This window comes from Pseudorca crassidens, chromosome 12 (assembly GCF_039906515.1).
Source record: "Pseudorca crassidens isolate mPseCra1 chromosome 12, mPseCra1.hap1, whole genome shotgun sequence".
NCBI classification, from domain to species: Eukaryota; Metazoa; Chordata; class Mammalia; order Artiodactyla; family Delphinidae; genus Pseudorca; species Pseudorca crassidens.
Window position 1 is genome coordinate 44,428,275 of NC_090307.1, and position 15,209 is coordinate 44,443,483.

Consider the following 15,209-nt stretch of genomic DNA (forward strand, 5'->3'; position numbering starts at 1 on the left):
GTGCTGTAACCTTGTCGGAGTGGCCGAAGAGTTCTTTCTCTACAGAAGAGGTTTAAGATGAACTTTGAGAGATGAGATATCCAGAGTAGTGGGTCTGGGGGAAGGCAGGGTCTGCAGGTGGGGAAGGCATAAGCTGAGAGAGGAGTACGTACACGAACACCAGGCGGCAAAGAGTTCGGTACCTTCCAGGGGCTGAAAGGAGGTGTGTGTGGCTAGAGATTGTGCAGGGAGGGTTGTCCAAATCATAGAAGAAGTTGTGGGCTGTGCCAAGGATTATCCACTGCATGGATGAATTCCATATGGAAAAATCAGCGTGCTTTTATACTTGAACTGAGTAAATGATCAATACTATATTGGAAACACTGCCGCCTTTGAATTCGTAAACCTAAGTGTGTATCTTAGCTCTACTTTAGCTGAGTCCCAAATCAGTAAAATGGGTTAAGAATTATAGTTCACCTTCCTGGGGTTTTGGTAAGGATCAGCTCAGAACGTGAAAGAACTCCAAACAGAAAGTGCTAGTTGTAATTGATTTCTTTTTAATTTTAAAAGATACACTAAGCAAAGTTACCTGAATACGTTTTTGCCCATCTAGAAAACTCTTGAACATATTTGTGATTTCACTGATAGCACAGAAATAGTCAGACTTCTAAGGGCCTAAGAGTGAAGTTGGAGGGACTCGAAGGTGAACACAAGGTCATAGAAGGAAGTGGGAAAATCAGAATTTTTGATTGCTCTAGCAATTTATATTTCATTCCTGAAAATGATGGCCTTTTTAGGTATAAGAGTCTCCATTTCTTCCTTTCACAGAGGAGAGTCCCTCCTCTTTTTAATCTCATACATTCGATGTAGGGCTTCGTTTGCTGCCGCTCGCAGAGCCTCTGGCGTCCGCGTCTGGCTCTCTGCTCCCACAGCGCCTGCGAGCGGGTTGGTAAGTTACACCTGCGCAGGGACCGGAGCTTCCTCCGAGCTCAGCTGGGCCACCGTATGGAGACTGGCTCACTGGAGGCTGCAGAGAAGTGAACTGAAGAATTACAGTCGGTTTCACTTCCCTGCCTTATGTGCCTTCAGGTGCCTCTGAAGACAGACGAGGCCAGTGAAATGGAGAGGAGGACGAAGAGAGAAAGACCTAGGTTAGAAAAGAAGAGTCCTTGAAAATGTAGAGGCATCGTTGAAAGATGCGGAGGGACGGATGTGTTTGCGTGTCTGCGTGCGTAGCCCCAGACACTGCGTACTGCGGGCTGCCAGCTTGAAATTTTCTGTACGGTGGCTTCTGAGAGGTGTTTTTATCAGCTAAAGGTCTATTTTGCGTGTGGGTGGGGCCGGGACAGTCAAAGATTCACAGTCTGGCACTGAGTGAGGAGTTACTGGGTTGGGAGGGTCAGTTTTTTGCCAAAAAGAAAATAGTCGTATTTTGTAAATCCTGCTTAGAACAAAGCAGCAGACTCTGTCTGGCCCTGATTTTTAGCACCCCTCAGAACCAAGCACACCGGAACATCCTGGGCAAATGGAAAGGATTAGAAGAGGGAATGGAAAATCTGTGTCAGAGAGGGAAACTTCGAAGGAAGAACTTTAATGCTTTAGGATGCACACCAGGACCTCGGCACTTCCTACCCCATATGCATTAACAGGGGGCCATGGATACTGTGAGGGATCCCAGCCAATACTGGTGTGTTATAGAGGCAGAAGTGTGAGCCTCCTAGCAGGGACCAATTTGGTGGATTGGTTACTATGACAACTGTACCACTACTGTCAGTGGCAATTCCTGTAAACTCCCTGTCTTAAGGTTTTCACAAGGGTTCACTCCAGAATAACATCTGTAGGTACAGACTACAGAATAAAGCTAGGAGATATAGGTATGGAGAGAAAGAGACTATGACATAATAGGAGGTACAGATAAAAATGTTATGTTATAGTGCAAATATCTTAAACAGTTCTATTGCATAGTAATGAAGACCTAAAATTCAGACAGATGCAGGTCAAATCCCACCTTGACCACTTAAAAGCTGGCTGTCTTTGGGGAATTTACTTAATCTTCTTTCAGATCGCTTACCTCTGAAATGTAGATAATGATACCCACCTCATCAGGGCAATTCTGAATGTTGGAAGAATGTATGTACTACACTTAACACAGTACCAGACGGTAAATACTTAATCATTGATAGCTTTTATTCTTATAGGAATAGTTCTGTTTATATCCAATTTGCCTTTCTGTTCACTTGTTAGGACTCCTAATTCCAGGAGTCCAGGATGTTCATTCTAGAGCCAGATTCTCACAGTCTGGGTCCCAAGTGCTGCTCTGATAATGATAAGGTTTAGCTGACAGTGTCCGTTTTATCCACCTTTGAGTAAACTACAGAGCTGAGGCCAGTCCTGAGTCTGGTCCATTCCCTTGTTCTATCCATGTCAGCAACTGGAAAAGTTAGAAAAGCCTTTGTGGATTCAGGTTGAACAGCTTTTGGGGGGTGTAATTTACATCCAACACAATTTACCCATTTCAAGTGTACACTCCAAGGAGCTGTAGTATATCCAGTGTTTGCCACCATCACCACAATTAATTTTAGAACATTTTTACCACCCCCTCCAAAAAGACCCCATACCTATTAGCAATCAGCCCCCATCTGCCCCTGCCCCTTGCAGGTGTAGGCAACCACTAATCTACTTTCCGTCTCCATAAATCCATAGATTTCCTTATTCTGGACTTTTCGTGTGGAATATGGCATCATGCAATATATGGTCTCTGGAGGTGGCTCCTTCCATGCAGCATAAGTTTTCAAAGTTCATCTATGTTGTAGCATGTAACAGTACTGCATTCCTTTTTATGGCTAAATAATATTCCATTGTATGGATAAACCACACTTTATCCATTCGTGGATGGACATTTGGTTTGTTTCCACTTTTTACTATTATGAATAATGCTGCTATGAGCATTTATGTACAAGTTTTTGTGTGAACATATGTTTTCAGTTCTCTTAGATACATACCTAGGAGTGGAATTTGCTGGGTCTTATGGTATCAGTTAACACTGAACAGATGTTTAACTTTTTGAGGAACCGTCAGAATGTTTTCCAAAGCATCTGCACTGCATTCTCACTAGCAGTGTATAAAGCCTCCCATTTCTCCACATCCGCGCCCACACTTAATACCTGCCTTTTTGACTGTAGCCATCCTAATGGATGCAAAGTGCTGTCTCGCTGTGATTTGCATTTCCCTAATGGCTAGTCATGCCGAGCATCTTTTCATGTGTTTATTAACCACTTGTATATTTTTTGGAGAAAAGTTTTTTTCAAATCCTTTGGCCATTTTTTAGTTTGGTTATTTCTTTTTCTTATTGAGTCGTAAGAGTCTTTTTGGCATTTTTAGGAGGGCTTCTTATGGTTCCTAGATCACAGCTGGGGGCACCTTCTGCAGGAATTGGGTATTCCATTTGACAAAAATGAAAATCAAACGCATGCACATGTACAGTGGAAAATTCTCTAGATACTTTCATGAGGCACATATGTCTTATTAAAATTCTTGGTTTTTAGTGTGGCAGAGGAAACTATCTGTGGTTGGTGTTTGTTTTCTTCTTCATTTGATTATTTTGGCTTTATGTTGATTTAGGCATTATATTCCTCAAGTGGTAGTTGCACTTGGTGTAGCAAATCTTTTATTCAAAGAAAAAATATTTATTACTCAAGTTATTTATTTACATTGTCTTAAAGGCACATCAGAACGTTTTATTCAAACTATGTTTATGCAATAATTCTTTTAGGGAAATGAGGTAAAATTCTTTGACTGCCAAGACAGTGATGACTCATAAGAACCACTGAAGAAGAAGAAGAAATGTTTTAATAAAACCTGAAAAACAGATGCTCTTATTCGAAAGGGGATGCAAAAGTGTTCCTTGTGGGGGTGAGCAGGAAACAGCACAGCCCAGGATTTTCAGTCATGGCTGACATTCAACTGAGGGCTTCCCTATACGTATCACCAAGGCAGTTTTTGACATGGAAGAGCTAAATTCATCATGAGAATAACTTGTCCGGTTTCATCTTCCTTTGCTACAGTGTCCTTGCAGTTTTCCTTAGGGACAAAAAATATCAACTGCTCTTGACAAGAAATTACTTTTACTGCTCTTAGTAGGTTAGGTTACTTCACTGACTTTTTTTTTTAAGTTTTTAATTTATTCATTTATTTTATTTTTGGCTGCACCATGCAGCATGTGGGATCTTAGTTCCCTGACCAGGGATTGAACCCAGGCCCACGGCGGTGGAAGCGTGGAGCCCTAACCGCTGGACCGCCAAGGAATTCCCATAGGTTACTTCACTAACTCTTGCTTTGAGTGTATGGATGTGGCAGAATGTTCAGCAAATCATTTCCTGAGCTTAATGTTTATGCTTCCAGATGGAACAATTTCTATTTTGATTATGAATCTCTTTGAACAATCAAATTCTTGCTTTCTGTTAAAAGAGTTACATGTCTATTACACGACAAAGAAGACTTGAGGCCACCATCATAGATCTGAGTGCAAAGCAGTAGAAATTTTAACGTGGATTTCTTATCTAGCTATTCAAAGGGACCAAGTGTTATTAAAAGCATGTGATAACTTCATAGGTTTTAGTAGCACTACCAACAGATCCCAGGTAAGCAGATAATTGCCTAAACTAGTCACTTTGTGTGTTTAGAAGGCAGGCACCTTCTTCCCTCGGCAGAATTATAGAGAAGATACCTAATTCAAGGTAGTCAGTTCAGAACCCTGAGAAGCCCAATAAACTTCATCTGTCACTCAGACATTATTTTTATTTATTTATTTATTTATTTTGCGGTACGCGAGCCTCTCACCGTTGTGGCCTCTCCCGTTGCGGAGCACAGGCTCCGGACGCGCAGGCTCAGCGGCCATGGCTCACGGGCCCAGCCGCTCTGCGGCATGTGGGATCTTCCCGGACCGGGGCACGAACCCATGTCCCCTGCATCGGCAGGCGGACTCTCAACCACTGCGCCACCAGGGAAGCCCTCAGACATTCTTATATTCAAAATTTGGAAAGAGAAAGCAGACAAAGCAAAAACTGAAATAGTTAAACACCACTTTGTTGCACTCAAACTCAAGATCTGTGATTGCTCCAGAGTTAGGCAGCAGCAAGCAAAAACCCATTCCAAGGAAGGGGCACCCCCTGTACAGGAAGAAGCCCCTCAAGTCTTGCATCAGCCTAGTCAAACTGAGAGCCCAGGTTCCAGAACACGATAGTCTTTTTGACCTAGAAAGAATAATCTCACCTCAGAAAGGTTTTTGTGGAGAGTGCTTCCCATTTTTTATGGCAAGGAAACTTTAGAATCTCAGAGCATGAGAAACGTTTAAAATGTCTGAAAGCACAAAGAAATGTATGTCTATAGCTTTACAGACACTAATTAGAGTCTGCTACAAAAGCTTATGGGAATCACTTCTCTCCTTTATCCATATCTGTTCTTATCCCTCCTGGTCGCCCTCCCTTCATTGGAACATTGTTAACCATTAACATTTACTGCATATGTAAGTAGGCGAGCACCAAGCAGAGGAGGAGATAAGGAGTCTGCCTCCCATATTCCAAATTCTCCATACGGTGAGGTTGGCTGCTATAAAATACAGCTGTTGTGTGGTGAAATTAAGACAATCCTTTCTTAAAGCAGTCGTGCAGGTTTTGACCATTGAAGCCTCCTTCTCAAGTGTCAATTCCCAAAAACGAGTGTGAGAGCCATTGGCATCATTCTGCCCTGTGTTTCTGTTGGCTGGTTAGTTCTGTTAAGGACTGTATTAGTCCGCTCGAGCTGCCATAACAGAATAAATATGGACTAGGTAACTTAAACAACTGAAATTTGTTTTCTCACAGTTCTAGAGGCTGGAAGTCCAAGATCAAGATCCAGCAGGGCTGGTTTCTGGTGAGGGCTCTCTTCCTGGTTTTTAGACAGCTGCCTTCTCACTGTGTGCTTGCATGGCCTGTCCTCTGTATGCAGAGCTGGGGGGTGGGGTGGGGAGAAGAAGAAGGGAAACTCTGGTGTCTCTTCCTCTTCTTATAAGGACACCAGTTCTATTAGATGTGGGCCCCACCCTTATGACCTCATTTCACCTTAACTACCTCCTAAAAGCCTTATCTCCAAACACAGTCACATTGGGAGTTAGGGCTTCAACATAAGAATTTGGAGACAACACCATTCAGTCTAAAACAAGGGCCAAGAACAGAACACAAGGAATTATAAAACAGGTTCGAGGCACTAACTGAAATGTTACTTTTCAACTAGATCTATAAGGCAAAATTATCTAGGCAGATGAGCAATTATCCAAGTCAGCAATGTGTTGATAGATCCTCCAATAATACAAACCTAGAAGAGAAAAAAAAAGTACAGATCTGTTTTCCTCAGTCCCATAAAATCTTGCCTAGATCAGTAGTTCTTTTTTTTTTTTTTGTGGTACGCAGGCCTCTCACTGTTGTGGCCTCTCCCGTTGCGGAGCACAGGCTCCAGACACGCAGACTCAGTGGCCATGGCTCACGGGCCCAGCCGCTCCGCGGCATGTGGGATCTTCCCGGACCGGGGCACGAACCCGTGTCCCCTGAATTGGCAGGCGGACTCTCAACCACTGCGCCACCAGGGAAGCCCATAGATCAGTAGTTCTTTGAAGAATCAACCATAGAACTTTTTTATTGAAACATATCTTCCCTAGTCCTACCCAGAGATTCTAAATAGATTGATCTGGAGCGTGGACCCAGGAACCTGCATATTTAACAACTTCCTGGGTGATTTTGGGACCACACTGTGAAAATCACAAGACTAAACAGATGCTTCTGTTTTCCAATTTGCTACGTATCTATGGACGATGGAAGAAAATACTGATTGCGATTTACTGGAAGATAAGTTTAAGGAAAATTTGTTGCAAAGTTAAAAGAAATCAGATTCACTGACATGAGAAAAAGGGAAATGAGTCTTAGGGAAAGTTATTGGAATTACCGGACTCTGGGGATTTGTTTCCGGATGATGAAATTTGGGTACCTACTGTGCTAGAGAATTTTCAGGATAATTCAAGCTGCACAGTATAGAGTCCACAATTCAGCTTCAGAGAATGTGGTGAATTTTCCCAGAATAATTTGTTTCTGCCTGTCAGAGATCTGATGATTGTAAAGGACAGTGTCAGGGATTGGCTGATCGGTGAGCCTCAGGGGCTTCTGCAAATTCCCCTTCCTGGGGGTACGTTGGAGAGCCTCCCAGATCCTGCAGATCCCTCGAGCCAGGGTTTCCTTTATCACTTAGCCCCTCCAGGGTTGGTGAAGCAGCAAAGAACAGGCTCCCCACAGGGAGGGAGAGGAAAAGAAGAGGAAGATAAGAAATTCCTGTTTCACCCACCGCAGTGAGGTGTCCCTAAGCTGGATCCCACAAGCCACACTTCATCGTCTCCACATCTCACACCCCAGGCCTGCCTCAGTCCCTCACGGCTTCTCTACCCCAAAATAAGGATAACTTTCATTTATCTTAATCCCAGGATGATTTCATAACATTATTCTTCCCCTAAAAATAAATTCTGGGCCCCTGTAGAGGGTATCAGCTACAACTCCCTTTTCTTGAAAATGGATACCTATTTATTGCCATGAATATTCCAAGAGAAGCATGGGGTAATACATTCAGTTACCAACTAACTTTTCTCCCTGTCTCTCTGCACGACCACTCCTGCAGTGATGCTCCAACTGGCAACAGCCTGCCTGGCGGGAGGCTGGCTCCTGTTACTCAGTACGAGCTTCCTACTTTCCCCATGAGAAATCTTTCCCTGGAGTTAGAGGAATGGATAAAATCAGTCTCTAGACCCATGAGGTGTCAGTCAGGCCATTGTCCCCTCATCCTGAATGGCTGAACTTCTATTTGGGGAACGTGATTTTGTTAAAGATTCATTTTTACTGTTAGGTCTGGAACTGTCAGATACAAGTAATTTCAGTGGGAGGTATGTAACATCCTGAACTTGGATTTTCAGCATCATCATGTGATCTTGCGTCTTTCTGCACTTTGTCTTGTGCAGCAGGTACCAACATTTCCTCAGGTCAGGAAGTCACTCTTTTCTCTTCAGAAAGGCGGCCAGATGGGAGGGAGAGAGAGAGAAGTCTCAGTAATGAGATTGGTTCTCAAGAGGCAGCGTAGTCTAATAATTGGCCTTTATTAGGGGTTTAAACGCAGGCATTACTTAGGAGTCCATCACTGGCATGAGAGTGATGCTTTATCGCTTTTCATCACTAGGCTACACAGAGCTTGAATAGCTCCTTGGTGACAGGCTGCACAGAACCACTTCTCTCTTGAGTTTTTTCCTATGACACAAACATTGGTGTCCCTGCCAGCGTGTTGGGTGGCATCTGTTTTAGTGAGTGGGGAGACCCCGAGTCCCACTTGGAGGCAGGAGGATTAGTCGAAGAGGTCATACTTGCCACACAACTTCCTCCCAGGAATAGGGAGGATTAATGAGATGCTATTCCCATTGCAATTCATGCTCCTCAGAAAGTCACTATGTACTAGGTATTAGAATTAGAGATTAGATAGGTAATCAAGCAAAGAAGATATGCAACTACTTCTAGTTACCAAAGGAAGCTTTCATCTAGGAGGTTGGGGGCGGGTGGAAATGCAGTGAGTATAAAGTTGGCTGGAAGCCATTTTTCCTCATGAAGCAAAGGACAAGGAGTGAAGTGTGAAATGCTATGTACAGTATAAAGATAGACCCATTCTGGCTTATGAACTAAGCCTTGGGGAGGCTTACATTTCATGGATTCAGATGAGGACCTTAAGACACTTCTGTCATATCTGCCTCTGCCATCATGAACCAGTCTACAGCTTTGGTGTCCAGAGAAATGTGGCAAAAACATCAGTAAACTACCCCACCTGCATGCTGGAGGAACCGGTGACATTCTGAGTTCAGTACGTGTCAGTGAAGAATTGTGGAAGAATGTCCTAGTGTGCTACGGGGGCTGGGGTGAGAAGTGAAGGAGTGGGAAGATGGTTCATTACAATTGTAACATGCAAAGCTCCAGTCATTCAACATGTTGAGCTTCTCATGGTCAAACCTATAAGAAGGGGCCAAGTTGGAATGTGACTAGGTTTTCAGAGTCACAGGATTTTAACATGTGTTAGAAGTAAAACACAGTTAACCCATGAAGTCCATGATTCATAAATATAATTGCTAGAACAATGATTGTATATTAGAACCACACAGAAAGCTTAAAAAGATTTTTAAAAGACACCGATGCTGGGTCCCACAGTAGATCATGAAATCAGAATCTCTGAGAGGCACCCCGACCCTAAATATTTTATAAAAGCTCTCCCAGGTGGTTCTAAAGAGCAGCCGCCATTGGGAAAGACTAGAACAGACTAGGGATTAAGCATTTTAAAGTGATCAGTTTTAAATAAGATATTAAGTAAATAATATACGGATATGGCAAAGATCATTAAAGCCCTGTATTGTGCTAATAACTGAAATTGGGTAAACTTCCCTGTATCGTGGGTAGCCCCCATTCTGGGGGACAACACTGATCCTAGGTAGCAGGTTAGATTTGGGGGTTAATCAACAAGACTGTCTGTTCTCCAATGTCACCCTCTGACTCTTCCACATTTTGGTTCAGAAACATGGCTTTTCCTCTTTCCCTTTTGCCTTTTGACACCCCCATCACCACACCCACTGACTAGACCTTAAAACAGATGAGGAAAAAAAAAAGGATGATAAGAATCTGTAATGACATATATCTGGATCAGTGGGATTGCAAATGACTTTGACTCTTTTCACCAGTTCGTTCTTTTATTCATCATTTCTTCATTCCTACAACAAGCATTTACTGAGTACCTATGTAGTACTAAGTCCTTTTTGTGTTTAACTATACTTAGAATTTTTCTCAGTGAGCCTGTGTTGTCTTTATGATCAAACGAATCGTAAAGTTACTTCCATTTTAGGAAAACTAAATACTGTATATGACTGACCATTCTCCAGTTACGCAGCCAGACTCCTGGCGGGAGATAAAGTGTCAGAAGATGGAAGCAAAGACATTTTCAGCCGTTCCTGAGAATCACAGAAGGGTTGTGTACGAAAGCCCTAGAGACATTTCCTCTGTGAAATGGAAGAAATAAAACCCATCCTGAGGCACTGGAAAAGGTGCCCAAACCCTTTCTCCTCTATTCTTTCATCTGTTAAATGGGGATAATGATACTTTATGTTTACCTACCTCAGAGAGGCATTACCAGGTCTATTTAAAGGCTCTTCTGATGAAAGCTGCTGTGTAATTACCAAGAACAGCTATGATAAAAAAAAAAAAAAAAAAAAAAAAAAAACCTAAATACAACAGCAAATCAGCTGGAACAAGTTCTCCAGGGAGTTTACTTCTCTGGAAAAATTTAAGAAAGGGGTAGCAGCTCTCCTCTGGCGACTTTTGGGTACCCTTCTAGCTGGAAGTTTAGGGAAGGCTAGCTGATCTGGAAAGTCTCCTCCTGGCTACTGATTTGGGATCTTTCTCTGTTTACTTTTCCCCCATGGTCTAAGCAGTTTCCATCTGAAATTCCTCTTTCAAGTTTTTCAGATCTTGACTCAGAAACGGTTTTATCCGTGAAAAGAATCTCAAGCAAGGCAATTACCTATGACAGAGAAAGAGAGAGAGAGTGTTTGAGAGAGACAGAGACAGAGACAAAGAGAGAAAAGGGAGGCTATAATGTAGAGGATATGTGCATTTTATCGAGGATAAGTAGTGGGGAATTCTTTGATAGTTTATAAAAAGAGGACCGAAGTAATCGATCATTAATGTCAGGCTTTGCTGAAATTCATTTGACAAAGTATGTAGGGTAAATTAGATGGGAGCAGAAGCTCACAAAGCAGGGACATCACTATTACAACCGCTCAAGAGAAAGTCAACCTAGCTGAGTCAGGCTACTGGCAGTTCGGTTGAAATGAAGAGATATATATTTTTTATATTGGAGTATAGTCGATTAACAATGTTGTGTTAGGTTCAGGTGTACAACAGAGTGATTCAGTTATACATATACATGTATCTATTCTTTTTCAAATTCTTTTCCCAATTAGGTTGTTACAGAATACTGAGCAGAGTTCCCTGTGCTATACAGTAGGTTCTTGTTGATTATCTGTTTTAAATATAGCAGTGTGTACATGTTACAGCTCTAGAATCCGTAGGATTTGGTACAACGTTGACTATAGCAGGAAACTGAGAGAAGAGTCAAGATTACCATACAATTTGGAGAGTTGGATATCATAAGGTTTGGGGACTTCCTTAACAGAAAGAGATGGCAGCCAAGAATGAGTGGGTTGAATTTATGAATGAGATCTAGACCAATGCCATTGTAGGAAGCCCAGTGGTTTTATATTTTTGTTAAACTTGCTTGTGCAGTAAATATTCTGACTGTTTATAAACGGTGCACCTATGGTACCTGAAAAGGCTTCTAAACAATAAAAGAAACTGCCAAAATTCCAAAGATGGATGTTCAAGTGAGTGCTTTGTAAGCTTAATAATTATGCATAATAATATTGTCATTTATCGATTGATTACTATGGGAACCACATACATATTTTCCATATGCAACTCAGATGTCAGCTGGTGGCTTTTCAGTTCTGGTAAAGATCTGGTAAAATTGTTGCAAACCCCTTCAATCCAAAGGCCTGTGGAAATCCAAAACCTTTGTCTCTGTGAATCCCCAGGGCTTTACATCTTCCCGAATTTCCCTGCCTCTGGATCACTACCAAACACCACTGCTGTACCACCAGATGTGAAATTGCCCATTCACTCACCGCTTGTATAAAATGCTAAGCCATCATAGGGTTAGCAAAGTTCACTGAAGTTGGAAAGTCGTGGGAAAGAGGCATAACTTCTTCCAGTCTTCTCCAGCCTCTCCCTACTGGATCATGTTGGGAGCATCAGTTTTTTTTGTTGCTGTTTGTTTTTATACATTTATTTATTTTTTATTTATCTATTTTTGGCTGCGTTTGGTCTTCTTTGCTGGGCTTGGGCTTTCTCTAGTTGCGGCGAGCGGGGGCTACTCTTCGCTGTGGTGAGTGGGCTTCTCATTGTGGTGGCTTCTCTTGTCGCGGAGCACAGGCTCTAGGCATGCAGGCTTCAGTAGTTGTGGCTTGAGGGTTCTAGAGCGAAGGCTCAGTAGTTGTGGCACACGGGCTTAGTTGCTCCGCGACATGTGGGATCTTCCCGGGCCAGGGCTTGAACCCGTGTCCCCTGCATTGGTAGATGGATTCTTAACCACTGCACCACCAGGGAAGTCCTGGGAGCATCAGTTTTTGTCTCCCCTCACGGTGCAGAGACATTCATCTTTAAAGGCAACAGCAGCACAAAGTGCCCTTCGTTGGTTGAAGAGACTATCTCTAGGAGGTGATTTTGTTTACGGGTTGCAGCCATTTCTTTTCCAAATTATGCTTAAATGACTTCATTTAACCCTCACAACATTCCCACTTTACAGATGAGGCAACTGAGGCTTCAAGAGGTTGAATATCAGCCCAAGTATATAAACGTATGAAGTGGTAAAAAGAGAACTTCAGTCCAGGTCTGGCTGATTCTTAAATTAAAATTAACTTGGCCTTTAAAAGATGGAATAATTATTATCTACCCCCATTTACATTGCCCCTTCAAAACTGCTTAGTTTTTCCATTACATTTTTGTTTAAAAAAAAAAAATGTCAATACACCTCTGAAGACCATATATGGGGAATTACAGAGTAAAAATCCCAGTATTTATGTATCATTTCAGAGAGAATGAGTTGGGATGACTAAAATATCTAAACCATGGAAATGTGATGCTATTGCTTCTAAGTGATACAATTTGGATGGGGACATGGGCTACTCGCTTATCAAACCTGCAGATTACACAAAGGAATAGCTATACTGAGGATGACGACGATGAGAGGAGGATGGTGATAGCATTTAATTAGCACCACTGTAAATGCTTTGCATATATTTTTTTAAATCCTGAAGATTAAACAAACCTATGCCTTAGGTCTATTCTTATCCCAGTTTTACACACGAGATTCAAGAGGACAAAGAAGCTAGCCCAAGGTCACTCATCTCAGAACAGCTGAAGCCAAAAGTCTCACCCCAATTGTGAGACCTACACTCTTAACAACCAGGCTGTCCTGCTTGGAGAATTGTGATATTTCCAATAGATGTCCCCACTAGAATGGAAGTAACTGCCACGAAGAACAGGGAATTTATTCCTCTTATTCGCACCATGACCTTTAGTGTTTAGAACATAGTAGAAACTGGAACATAGTAGAAACTCAATTAATAATTGCTAAATGATAAATTAATTGAAACAAAGTGTCTCAATCAGTAGAGGGTATAAAAGCATTTAAAAAGGGTAATGCATTGATATTTAAAATACTTAACTAGAAGAAAGATAGGATAGGGAAAAGCCTGACTTGACAACCTGGGTTGGTTTTTTTAAAAACAATCTGTATTTGTAGTCAGCTGGAACCAGCACTGCATTGTGACAGCTGAAAGACCATTGTGATTTTTAAAAAGCCTTAAAAAGATACATCACATCACATATCAATATCATATTTGTTATATTGTGTACAGTTCTAATAAGGTACATTGAGTACATTTTTAATAAGGAAAATGGAAATTTTTTCAGAAAGAAATGGACATTTTCAACATGCTAAAGAGAAGACATATAGCAACTCTCTGCCGTTATCGGAGGTGCTGCCATGACAGCACCTTGCTCTTTTTCTCTGAAAGACTTTGGCAGATTCTCAGCTCAGCCTAAGGAGAAAAAAATCAATCTAACACAACTGTCCAACAACTTTCCACAACAGCGTGCATTTGAAAAACTAAGGTCCATTTCATTATAAATTTCCAAATTAATAAGAATACTTACATAAAAGAAAAACGATTGAAAGGATTTCTACATTATGTAGAGAACTGGACCAAATCAGTGGCCTCAAGTCTGGCTGTGTGTCAGAATCAACCAGAAAACTGTGAAACATTATCGATTTTTAAGGCTTCATCCCACTGAATCATAATCTCCAGGAATTAGGACCTAAGAATCTATCTCAAGAATCTTAATTTTTTAATCCCCTCAGATGACCTTGATGACTTGCCAGACTTGGAAATCCCTGAACGAGATGACCTCAAAGTTCTCTTCTAACTCTCTGACTTAATGATTCTTAAGAATACTGCAGAACATTTTCTTTCATAAATAAATAATGATTTGTTATCTGCAAAATGAACTTAGCCTAAATGTACACGGGTGGCTCTAAGGTGCCAGCAGACCAGCTGATTTCTTAAATTGGTTAAAACGCTTCTTGTAATCTAGTTAATAAAAAATTTTTATATGTATCCTGGGAAGGAAAACTTTATCTGGCCTGTTTCCCAATTATTGAAGTTCCAAATCACTGAAATATAAATAAATGAGACTTTACCATACTTATAACACCAGTACGATGAAAAATTTGTTTACACCAGGAGGTTTTAGGTTATCCTTCAATCATTCATCCCTGGAACCAAAGTACCTATGCGCGCGAGCGCACACGCATACACACTCACACACATGCACAAATGTGACACATGGTAAATGTTGGGCAATTACTGAGCTGGAACAAAGGAGACCTTCAAATTCCATCGCCTTTTTAACCTTATATTTTTCTTTGCAAGAATCTAGGGACCCAAAGGCATCTAAATAATATTATTAATCACGACATACTCAGCTCTTTAACTTTCTCTAATTACTTAACTCTTAAATATATTACTTTGGTCTAAGTGGTGCTAAGATGAGGAGTAAAAAGGAGTATTTGTAAAATATTAACAGACTTAAAGAGAACAGATTAATTCTGGCTAAATTGGCTTCCTGTGTAAAGAGCTTCTAAAAAGTATACTATGTTGCCATATGAAGGAACTCTAATTATTGCAATATTGTAGATTTTGCCTAATCTAAAATTAAACCTGTAAGGCTCCACTGGAATTGTTTAGAAGAGAATAATTGAAACCCCCTTCAGCAAGTTAATTCAGATTCTTCTAATTTTACTTTTCTAGTTCACAAGGTATCTTTTTCATGGCGTTTTCAAATTGAAGTTCACACACATCAAATAAATGGCATGATAATCAGAGGTTTCAATATCCAATATGCATTCATTATTATCTGTCATTATTGTCATTGTCACGATTATAATTGCACACTGTAAAAAGAATGGAAGCTTTTCCACAGGAATTATTCACGTGTATTAGTTTCTAGGAGTAA

The 15,209-nt window shown here is 41.2% G+C and overlaps 1 protein-coding gene across 1 annotated transcript in view; it reads left to right on the forward strand.

Annotated features, from left to right (window-relative positions):
- Positions 1–15,209, forward strand: part of KLHL14 (kelch like family member 14) — a 99,704-nt gene that overhangs the window by 8,897 nt on the left and 75,598 nt on the right. The gene's annotated exons all lie outside the window — the stretch shown is intronic.